Source organism: Blennius ocellaris (genome assembly GCF_963422515.1).
Source record: "Blennius ocellaris genome assembly, chromosome: 4".
NCBI lineage: Eukaryota > Metazoa > Chordata > Actinopteri > Blenniiformes > Blenniidae > Blennius > Blennius ocellaris.
The window spans coordinates 25,004,344-25,016,419 of NC_137653.1; positions in this window are offsets into that span (position 1 = coordinate 25,004,344).

Here is a 12,076-nt window from a genome sequence, read left to right on the forward strand (position 1 = left end):
GTTTTACAATTGCAGCTATCATTAATATTAAAGAATCTCCAAACTACCAGACATTGTTAATGCTCTCGAGCGTAACTGCAGGCAACATTGCTGGCAGATTATGTTAATACTCTCTGGATTGTATCACAGATCTTTTAGGACTACGAGTAATCCATGCAGTATCGGACCTGACACCTGATTCTGGTATCGGTATCACTGCATCCCTAATTTTAAGGGTTGTGCATTCCTATGTTGCTTTATCATGTTTATGATATTTCAGAGGTAAAAAGTGTGAGTTCTAGTTCAGTTTTTGATAACCAGTAAAATGAAAGAAGTTCTACAAAGTTTGAGGAACGACCAACTTTCATGTATTAAGAAAAGCCTGGACTGATGGTGATTTGAGGCTAAACTCCATGTGCTCAAATGGAGAAAACACAAAACCCACATTGTTCAGAGGAGCTAAACATCATTCATGGTAGCTAATATGAGTCGGTTGAATCTGTCTGTGTGATTGAGTAAAAATGACTGATAGTGTACACTTATTTTGAAAATCCAACATCTTCTACCATTATACCATTATAGAAACGTACTATTGGTTCTGCACATGTTCAGTAGATGGACAGTAAGAACAAGGTTTCCGCCGCTGTGTCATGACTCCCAGTCCATATTCTCCTGATACTTGGTAGCCATGTAAACAATCTTTGTTTTCAAAATGTTGCTACGTAAACCTGAAACTTTTCAGAAATAAAAATGCCAAAAATGTTTTGTTTTCACTCGAAACGTTAGAGCCTTTGTAAGCCCAAATATGTCAGTTAATACTTGTTAGATTGAAACCAAACATACTGTATGCTCCCCACAATTTACCCAAGCAGACGTGGTCCATGCTGACAAGGAGCTGTAAAGCTACAGTAGACCTCAGAGGCCCCACTTCACACAAGAGAGCACATTTCTGGGAACCCTTTAAAGTCATTTTCCAAAACCCTGGTTGCCCTGAGTGAGCTTAAGAGTACAAAAAAGCTTTTCCCAACTCCAGATAAATGCACACTCATAAGGGGAAGCCACTCCACCACAACCACCACCACCATCACGAAGAGTTCTGCTTCTTTTTCTGTTTGTGGCCTTTTAAGGGTCAGATCAATGCAGTGCTTACAGGAATTCATGGAACTAGACGTAGTCTGCACAAGCAGGTGCAGGAGATTTGGTTCCACTGATGGTATGGTACACAGGGAGGAGGGGACGGTGGGTAATGAGGTGCCAGGAGGAGGAGGAGGAGGGCAGGAAGGTCATGGCAGAAGACAAAGGCGCCAGGAAGTGTAGGCTGGCTAGTTTATGTTTGTATTGTCAATCAAAAGCAGGATCCTGGGAATGAAGACGCAAAGTGAACCAGTTACATCTTGTCCACCTTTATCTGTAATTTCACATTGCTTTCCTGACTGAACTTTGTGAACACTTTTCCACCACATGGTTGATACTTGGTGTGATACTTTATACTATTCTTTTATTGTTCACAATGAACAAACTATATTTATAGCTCCTCAACAGGGTTGGACATTCTGAATGGGCTTGTCAGAGTACCTCAATTGTATTTTTTCAGAGAGAAGAAGATAATTTGTGATCCTTATTGTTCGCTATGGGATGCTGCTGTCCTGTGGGACAGCACAAAGACATATAGGTTGGCATTTCCCCTGATGTTTTGTCTGATGTTATTGAGGTTATACCTGTAGTTTTGTTTTGTGTGTTTCTGTTATTATTTGGTTCACCCTACTATGTGTTTATTCCCCTAGTTAGAGCAGGTAGTGTTATAATTGTGTGAGATGGGTGTAGCAGCTCATGAATCCTCTCCCCGTTGTATAATGTGGTCGAATGACTTGTTCATAACGTCAGAGTTTTGAGGTGTCTAACAAAGTTTCAGGCATCCATTTGTTGCAGACCTTGCCAGAGCTGCAATATATTGTTGTGGTTTTAATCACATAGCACATTGCTGACAAAAGTAAAATAATAGGATTCTATACACAACTGTTTAACCCAGTATTAAATTATAGCCACTATTTCGACCATAATGTCCCCTTGAACCAGATTTTAAGGGCTCTGTTGTTCCAACAATCTCACAAACCACAGAATGATGAAAAAAAAAAACCTTGAAACTGTATCACTTTAAAAGGTGGTAACAGTTTTGGAAGAAAGCTTTCATCTACTGACAAAAACTAACTAGCATAGACCACACTTCAGTACTTAGGGGTAGTGGCAGGGCATTTTGTACTCGATGTGACACTGTGGTCAGAAGCAGAGCAGAAACCCTGTCCAGACTGACATTTTAGCACAAAGAACAGAAAATGCCCATATAGTTTCAGAGCAGCAAATCATTGCCACGGAATTAAATCTATTAAAAGAAAAAAAGGAAATGTAAGTCCGCGGCAATGATTTGCTACTGTACCATCTACACATACATTCAGGCACACGCTCAGGCAAATGATGAAATACTTTGGGATAGACGGGGTTCACTGTTTTGACTAAGGACAATTAAGACTAAGAACTAAGTTGATATCATGTCCGTCCCTTCCAGGCCATAATCTGGGTGTCCATGTGACATCCAGAACTACTTAATAAATGACAGAAAAGACATTCAGCTTGGCCCAAATCTGGACGTCTATAGACAGCCAGAACTACTTAATAGTAGATGTTGTAACAGGCCATAATGTGTTCCTCCATGTGACAGCCAGAACGAGTTGATAAATGACACAAAGAAAAGACGTTCAACCAGTCCTTAACCAGTGAGGTAGTGAATTTTTCCCAGTAAAGACTCTCGTCAATACTGTCGGCATCATTGCTCCTCCCGAACTGTTTCCATTGAAGACTGACGGTGAACACCATCTTGTGCGAGTCTTCTTCTAAGCTATTGGTTGTGATTTAATTGAGCAAACTGACGATTACGTGTTGCTTCTTTTCTTTCTCTCTTTCTTTCTGTGTTTTTGCAAAGTCACAGATGCCAACTTCTGTCGAACCCAAAAGTTGAAGTGAAGACTTAAGGCTGATTCATACTCCATAAGAACAAGAAGAAAGTTCAGCACTCTGAAGTCCTGCCGAACGAAATTGCATCATTTCCTTCGGCCAGCTCGTTCTGTCGGCTGTGCCAAACGCAACAGTCATCATATAGAGAGTGAAACATTTCATAATTTCGAAGATTAAATGTAAACTTTTGTGTTACTCTACCATGTATGGCGAGGCGGTAGTATCCTGATACATAGGATGATCCTATACGTGAGTATAGGATCATCCTGAACCACCTCAGACCCCTGGTGAACTTGGAGATGGACCACCTGCAGGTCACCTCCAGAGCAGGGCTTGGTGTGGAAAACGCTGCCATCTACCTGCTGCCCCGGTCTTTGTCTCACCTGGAGAACGTTCAAAACCATCCAGCTGTCTCTGCTGAGGGGGAAGTTGGACAGAGCGGGCGCCTACAGACTAAACTACAAGGACCATTGACTACCTCACCAACAGACCAGTATGAGGCTTCATCAGTCTGCATCAGACTGGAGTTACTGGAGTTGCTCAATGCACCATGCTCTCTCCCTTCCGCTTCTCCCTCTACTCCTCCGACCTCTGTCACAACATAGAAACAATCATGCGTTATGACTAATGATTGATTATGATAATCAGCAGGGTGCCAGAACCAAATGCATCAGTTTGCCCTCCATGGCACCTGACCAAGTCCCATGGGCCCAAACCAGCCTGCAAAAGGCTCCAATCCAGCCCCATAAACCCAAGTAAGTTGATTATATAGGATTTAGAGGTTTGTTTTTTTTCTACATTTCACTGTATTTTGCACCAGAATTTTTAATTAAAATTGATTTTATGTTGAGATTGTAGTCATATTCAGTAGCAATTGTGTGGTCTTGGAAAAATACAGACAATTTCATCATGTACACTGAGCGCCACAACGAAGAAAAGCTTTGAAGTGTAAATTTAAAGGTATAGTAGAGGATTTTCTTCTTCCGGGTGGATCATCAAAATAACTGGTCCTCCCAATTGTCAATCATTCTGGTGATATATGACGTAAGCCCGTCGTACGAGCTCGTCCCTGCGCGCAGCTCACTCCACACGGTTCTCATCATGCCGGTGGCCGACCCGACGCATTATTCTCGGACATTTTTACACAGTTTCACCCCCTCTGGTGCAAATCTTCTTGTAAAGTGAGCTTATGTGAGCGATGCCGACTTGTGACTTGTAAACAGAGCGTGCACGAGGAGAACTGGGCTCGTGCATGTCTCTCGCACGCGTTTTAGTAGGCGTTCCGTCTCGGGAGCAGGTACAGCGTTGCGCATGCACATTTTTTTCAAACGGTGGAGAGGGCGGTTCTTTCCTAAAATTCCTGAAAATCCTCCTGTATACCTTTAAAGGTCATTATAGCAATATTTTACCGGTCCGGCCCAGATGAATCCGGACCATATGTGGCCACTGAAGTAAAATTTTATTTAGTATTTATCATATATACATCTTTGTATATTTATATACATGTATATAACTCTATATATTGTATATGTTTTTGGATTGTTCCATTTATGTGCTTTTAGATAAGCATGTTCTTCTATAACATATTTGTTATTTGGTTCGTTCAATATCAACTGTTCCTACAATTTGTCCTCCCTCTGAAGAGAGGACACCTGCCTTCAGGGGACACTTGCGCTTGGTGTTAAGGTCATCCCCACATCAGAGGTTTTACTGTATGTAGTGCAAAAAAACAAACTTTCAAGTTGTTTCACTTGACATGTTCAGGCAAACTGACACTGGACATATATTAAGGAGACTTCATGATGTCACTGCTCCCTGGGATGATGAAATTACCTCAATTAATAGATTTCTACTCAAGTTTTACAACTAAATTTTAAGAAAGAAGTTACAGCTTAAGTGTCCTTATGAGTCAAAACCATCTTTCTCTCCCTGTCATTCTTGACAGTTTCCCGTCCCCTCTGAAAATATCTCCATCTGGTAGTACATATGCTCGACTGATAGGTGGCGCTGCAACTCTGCCACATCAATACATCAAAAACAGAGAAGAAGACATGACGCATGCAAAAATGGAGAAACTGACAAATCCAACATCTGGCCTTATTAAAGCAAATAGCATCAGTAGCTTATGCAGCTTGACCTGGAGCAGGAAGTCCACCATTGTTGTTGTTGTTCAGTGACGTAGTGGAGAGGGTCGTAGGGTTATTGGGTCAAGAGGTGGGGCCATGACATCATAGTTTTGGACAAAATGTGTATGTTGTCCATCCACACTTCAAAGGCGAGGCGGAACTTTAAAATGTCCCCACTCTGGAACCCATTTGTAATATTGTCAAACGATTCTGGTGTTTGCCCGTGTAGTGAAGGCATGTCAGATATTTGAATGTATATTTCTTACTCTCAGACTACCGCTTCCACATCTGGCACTACAGAGAACTGTAATTTCATTGCTGCTGCGGTCCACTGCAGCGATAAGGTCATGAGGGACAAAAGAAGAAATGAGGAACAAAGGTGGGAGGAGCAGCAGAGGAAACCTGCTCGGGCTAATTAGAGTGACAATAGAGGAGAATGCAAAGGCAACTAGAAGGAGTGGATGTGACCAAGAGTGTGCTCGCTGGAGATGAAGGGTGGAGGTGGAGGAGGGTATGAGGTGAGAGCGAGGGAAATGGTGGGAACAAGTCTTGGGCCTTACCCGCGCTGGGGAAATGCTGGCTAATAGAGGGTGGCTCTCTCTGCAGATGTAAAATCACGAGAGCAAACTGCGACTCAATCCCACAGACCTTAATCCAGTCACTTCAAGAATTAATTTGTTTACTCAGGAGCCTTGACAGACATGATTGCGTGTAGTCACACGACCACTTGTGCAGTCATGCAGGGAGAGCAACAATGAGTTCAGTCCCGTCAAAGGGATTCTAGGTACAGTAGGTCTATGGCGATGGATACCCCTGGGAGGTCCTCTGTCGTTGGGAACTCTCGCCTCTTGTTAGCCACTACATGGCTTCGGTCTTTGATCAGCTCAGCTGACTTCTAAGCTCGGCTTAGTGCGGCAGGGGTCTGGAAAATGTGGGGAGAGGGAGAGAGGTGAGAGTTGGGAAGAGATGTGATGGAGGAGAGAGGGAGCAATCAATGGCACCTACTCAACCATGAGTCCTCCGCAGAGCGCTTGGAGGGAAGTGGGTAGAAAAGATAGAAAGACTTAAAGGTGACTTGAGAGTAAATGATTTTAGAGAATGGTGAAAAACAGGGTCTCCTGTCACTCCCTTCCTGGCAGTGACAAACCTCAAAGCCTCCATCCCCACTGACGCTGACCTAACAGCTGAACTGGAGCCGGCATGAAAGGAAGGTCGAACAGAGCCAGTTTAGGAAACACTGGGATGAAAAAAAGTTGCGGAGCAAGTTTCCTCTGTGTCATTTGGTATTCAAGTGTTCGGAACATTCTTGGAAAGAGCTGCCATCCACCTCTCACAGCAGTTCTTGGATTTACGTTCTTTGTGTGTAAATAAATACTTGAAAGAAACGACTTGCTGCTGAGTATTTCACATCTAATTATTAATAATAAATGTACACAATTAAACATTGGAATATATTCACCCTGGGTCACTTGCTCGAAATTTGTTTGCCAAGTTTGTCTTTCACCATTCAAACATGAACATTTGTGATGAATCTGATTTTGTAAATTGGACTTGAATCAACTCCATTGTTTCCGTTTCCTTGCATTCTAAATTGATGTTTGGGAGATGATCCATCACAATCGTTGTAGTGAGTCAGCTGGGAAAATGTCTCTGATTACAAGAAGAGCAACTCTGCTAAAGGTTGAACTAAAAAAAAGAACTGACGCCTGATAAACAAGGAGTCTCTTTAGCGTAAACTCCTCTCAGTATGTCACACAATCTGAAGAACAACAAACCCATCCAATATTCCAAGTGCATGAAATGTGCTAAATCAATAGTGGGCATTACTTTGTCAGACGTGCATCCAGAGAGAAGATCTGCTTCCACATGTGTGTATGTGCTTTATAAGTTGTTGTTGTTATTCTTTTTAAGCCGATCAGGCCCATTGTACAATGTCTGAGGGTCTCACTGAGATCATCCTTGGGATGAAAGTGTTGCATTATAGCTTGTATTAAATTCATTTTCAGAAATGTGTATTTTTTTCACCACGGCTGTCGTCACTAACCTGCGCCGCCATCGGATTATTATTACGTCACCTCGTGAAAGTGCAGTCTGACGGTCACAACAACGTGATCGCCTTTCCCTCATGCTTATAGGAAATCTCCTAACACCTTTGTGGATGATGTCACGGGGTTAAGGAAAAGGAGATAGGAAAGGAGAAAGGAGGGAGTATTCAGACGTACCCAAGGTGTGACAGGCGGAGACACAGACACACTGGAGAGGAGCCTGAAAGAGGCAGAAGGGTGTATGAATGTGTGGTTTTGAGTTAGTTTCACGTTATTTAGTAAAGAATGGCATTTTGGAAGGCTGTTTCCATGCCGTCTCTGTGACAAGCTTGACTGCCACACTTACATTCAACACATCCATATCCTTGCAAGAAATGATAGACCTTTGAGGTAAACACTTAACGTTGTAGTTTTTTGACATAGATTTTCAAAAAAATACTCAAAACTATGTAGTACTTATGCCAGTAAAATAGGTGGGGCTGGAACTCTGCCACAGAAACACACCAAAAATGGAGAAAACACATAGCAAGAAAAAACTCACAAATTGAGAAACCCAACATCTCACCTTATTATAGCATCAGTAGCTTCTGCAGCACAAACTTGAGCATGTAGCCTTCCATTGCTGTTGTGACATGATGTCATGGAGAGGGTCGCAGAGTTACAGGTCAAGAGGTGTTGCCATGACATCACCGTTTTCAGCCAAGGTCTGTCTCGTCAGTCCATGTGTCAAAGTCAATGCAGCGTTTCTCCACTCTGGAACCCATTTTCAAAACAACCAATTTTCAGGCTTCTAAAACTCAGTGCCATGTGGATGATTGGTCAAAAATGCAGGCCCACTGGCCACCCACTGCCTATTCATTGTCCACCCACTGGTTGCCTAGTGACCGTCCATTGTCCACCCACTGGTTGCCCAGTGACCGTCCATTGTCCACCCACTGGTGGCCCAGTGACCGTCCATTGTCCACCCACTGGTTGCCCAGTGACCGTCCATTGTCCACCCACTGGTTGCCAAACCAGCCTTCCACTGGCTGCCCACTGACCTCCAACTGTCCACCTACTAGCTGTCCGCTGGGTGCCCACTGACCTCCAACTGTCCACCTACTAGCTGTCCACTGGCTGTCCACTGGCTGCCCACTGACCTCCAACTGTCCACCAACTGGCTGTCCACCCATTGGCCACCCACCAGCCTTCCACTGACTGCCCACTGACCTCCGACTATCCACCCCCTGACCGCCCACTGGCTGCCAACACTGCTGATTAGGAGTGGGTTAAATGCAGAAAACAGATTTTGGTTTACATTTGTTGGCTGTGTGGTAAATTCTTCTGAGAAAAATAAGAGGCACTTGCCAACCCCCACCCTGCACCCACCTCAAAAAATAAAATCAGCACAAAAACACATTTCAAGAGAGAAGAGGCCTTAAAGATGCCAAATACCTTCATCAAGGTAATTAGTCAAAGTTCATCCATCAACAACACTCATTTGTGCCAAATATTTACCTAAACAGTTTTTGTCTAGTACATTTGATGTCCTGTTGCTTTGTGTGTCCCTGCGTTAGCTGTCGTCTCCTTTGGGGAAAAGATGTCTTGTAATGAGCAGAGCCAACAGTCTCTTCAGGGCCACTTGAGCTGGACCAGAGGAGCTCTCCTCGGGGCGAACACATGCATTATTCATTCCTCTGCTTGGTTAGCATTCATTCTTAGGGCTCTTGGGGTGAAAAGCATTAGCAGGAAAGACTTGACACTCTGTAATTACAATTGACTGGAGCGCTGCAAAAGGTCTCTGGGAATACTGCTAACCCAACGACAAGCAGACTTCAAATCAGGTGAAATCAGGTTTATAGTTTCTTCCAGACTGGATATATTTTCCTCATGTGATATCAAAGTGAAGCTGCTTGACTGAAAAAACACTGTTTCTTTCTTTCAAATGCACTAATCCACAATCTGCCTGTTGTGTTACATAATGGCCTTCCATTACTGTTTACATGTCCACATGTGTTCCACTGTAGCCATGGCAACACTGGCTAATCTGATAGGCCCCCTTCATATCTTAATTGTGTGTGTGTGTGTGTGTGTGTGTGTGTGTGTGTGTGTGTGTGTGTGTGTGTGTGTGTGTGTGTGTGTGTGTGTGTGTGTGTGTGTGTGTGTGTGTGTGTGTGTGTGTGTGTGTGTGTGTGTGTGTGTGTGTGTGTGTGTGCGCGCTTGAGGAATAGCAAAGCACATTAGATGGTTTCCTGTTTGGGGAGAGCTGCACAAAAAGATAACAGCACAGTCACAGAGGAGCGAGTCCACACTGGTTATATTGTCAAATCACAAATTACGCTTGCTACCATCTGCAAATTATTGCACGATTTTAAGTATTTTAGACCAAAGGAGCTTCGAAGAAAATTGTTCATGCAATTATTTTCAGCAGGCTGGATTATTGTGACGTTCAGTTTATGTGTCTCAGTAAACAAAATCTATTAAACAGCTGCAGCTCATCCAGAACACAGTCGCAGTCCTCACCAACACAAAGTCAGTGGAGGACTTTACAGCTGTGGCAAATGAGGCATTAAAATGTTATTATTTGCTCAGACTTTGCCACTACCACCACCATTTTTAAATACAGCCTTTACTTATTTTTATTTTCAGTGCATTGTTGTGCATTTGTAAAGCTCCATGAATTGCCTCATGTCTCAATGGTGCTATATAAAAAAAACCCTCTTATTCATAAATAGACTCTTCAGGTGAACCAGATGAAGTAGTAAGAAACAAGACTTAAATGTACTTCAACCCCCAAATCAATGCTCAATATCAGTAATTTATGAACATGTTAAACTGCTTTTCTGACAAACATTTTGGTGTTTTTCTAACAACATCTTGAATATTTTGACTTGCGCTTCAGCCCATCACAACAACTTGGAAACACTGAAACAACATCATCTGAAACTACCGTTCAAGTTCAAGCTTCTAAAACAACACACTGGCGTGTACATTGTACCCATCTGTGATCATAGCAGAGGAAAAATGCAACGTCAATAAGAGATTGATTTGAACTAAACGGGTTTGACTTCAACAGCACTTTTCCACAGTTTGTGCAAAATGTTTTAGTTTGTTAATCACACACCAATGGAGGCAGCTGCCCTGCACTCAGTTTGTGGTTCAGTGTTTTGCTCAAGGAACTTCAACATGTGGACAGGGGAGATGGGGAATCAAACCGGCAACCCTCTGGTTGAGAGCCCACCACTCCACCAACTGAGCCACAGCCAAGCACATTTCCAGTCTGTGACATGAGCCAAATCGTCACTCAGCCGGGGAGTTCTGGCTTTCCATCAAGTGTGAAACCTGAACCTAGAAGGTCATGTTGACCAGCCCACTGGCTCTTCAAACAGGACTAAACAGGCTGTATTCCTACAGACTGGCATTGTTTCACGCTCAAACGTTGCTTCATGTGCCTCCATTACCCCACAAAATGCCAGAGTGAGATTCAATATCAGGAGGGCATCCAGAACACGGTCGAAGCCCCCACTGCTCCAAGCCCCTACGCAAGGACTTGAGCTCTTGTTTTGATTCTCTTTCATCTCTTCTCGCCTCTTGAGCTCAGCTGACCTCCATGCTCTGACCACAACTCACCCCCATATGTCAAGCCCCCTCATTACACACACACACACACACACACACACACACACACACACACACACACACACACACACACACACACACACACACACACACACACACACACACACAGCATCCAAAGCTTTGAGGGTAGAGTGAATGAGAAAGGCCTGGAGGATAATAAACACAAGGTTGGTCTGAACAAGTGTTACACCACCATGTATGGTTCTTTCCACCTACATATGAGTGTATGTGTGCAGTGAAGGGTCTTCAAAGACGTCCCTGATGCTGGATCAGTGAGGTCACATGTATGTTCACATGTTCTGGAGTGCGTTTGTTGACGTTGGGGTAAAGCAAGTTCAGCTTCAAGGTTGCGCTGGTGGAAACTACAAATGTCTAACTTTCTATAAATAACTGCTTAAATCTAAAAAAAAAAAAAACCCAAATAAACAAACTCCAGATCCTTTTGTAAGATTATCAGAAATGTTTTTAATTTTGTGTATACATTAAGTCTGAGGCTGCATGAAATTCTGCAAACTTTCTGCAAGAAAATTGCAAAAAGCTGTTTTCACCTAAAAATGACAGATTACGTGAAATCAATCTCAGCACAAGCCGGAGACTGAATCTGACCTCCACATGTACACTAACAATTACAGTATTAGTATATCTCATGTTTTGGCATTATACCATCAGTCATTTCCCGGATCCTAAATATGATAGACTTTAAACTGTACTCCATATAAATATTGAATAAACAGCCCTAGCTGTGGCTTTACCAAACTTCATGCATGTTTTTAAAAGGAGGTTGGACAAGAGTTTTTTTTTTTTTTTTTTTATTTTGTTCTCCATTATCACCCTGATTTGTTGCTGATCTCTCGAAGTCTCCAGAAAGCCGGTCTAAGAAGACGGTGTGAGAACATGCTTGGTGTGTAGACGAGTACACGTACACGAGTGAGTTGGTACTGGGTGGGGGGTGAGACATGTCTCTTACAGATGTGAGAAAACGGCTATGTCTGTGGGAGTGAGAGCGTCGACTGTCTAATTGGCGGAATAGAATTACCCAGTTAGTCTGAAGCGAATTGAAGCTAATTTAATGAGCCTTATTTGAAGGAGATCAGATGGGGCGCTCAGCTGTGGGAAGAAAAAAGAAAAGAAGGAAAAACAGGTTTTTTTGAACTCCCCTCAGACACAAAAGGTCCGGAGTGTGTTCGCATTTACAGCTTGTAAGGATGTACAGTCGGCTGAACCCTTGCTCTGGCTTCCCCTTTCTCCTTCACTTCATTTGTGGAGGGGTTGCCATAGCGATGGGGGAGGCTTGCCTCG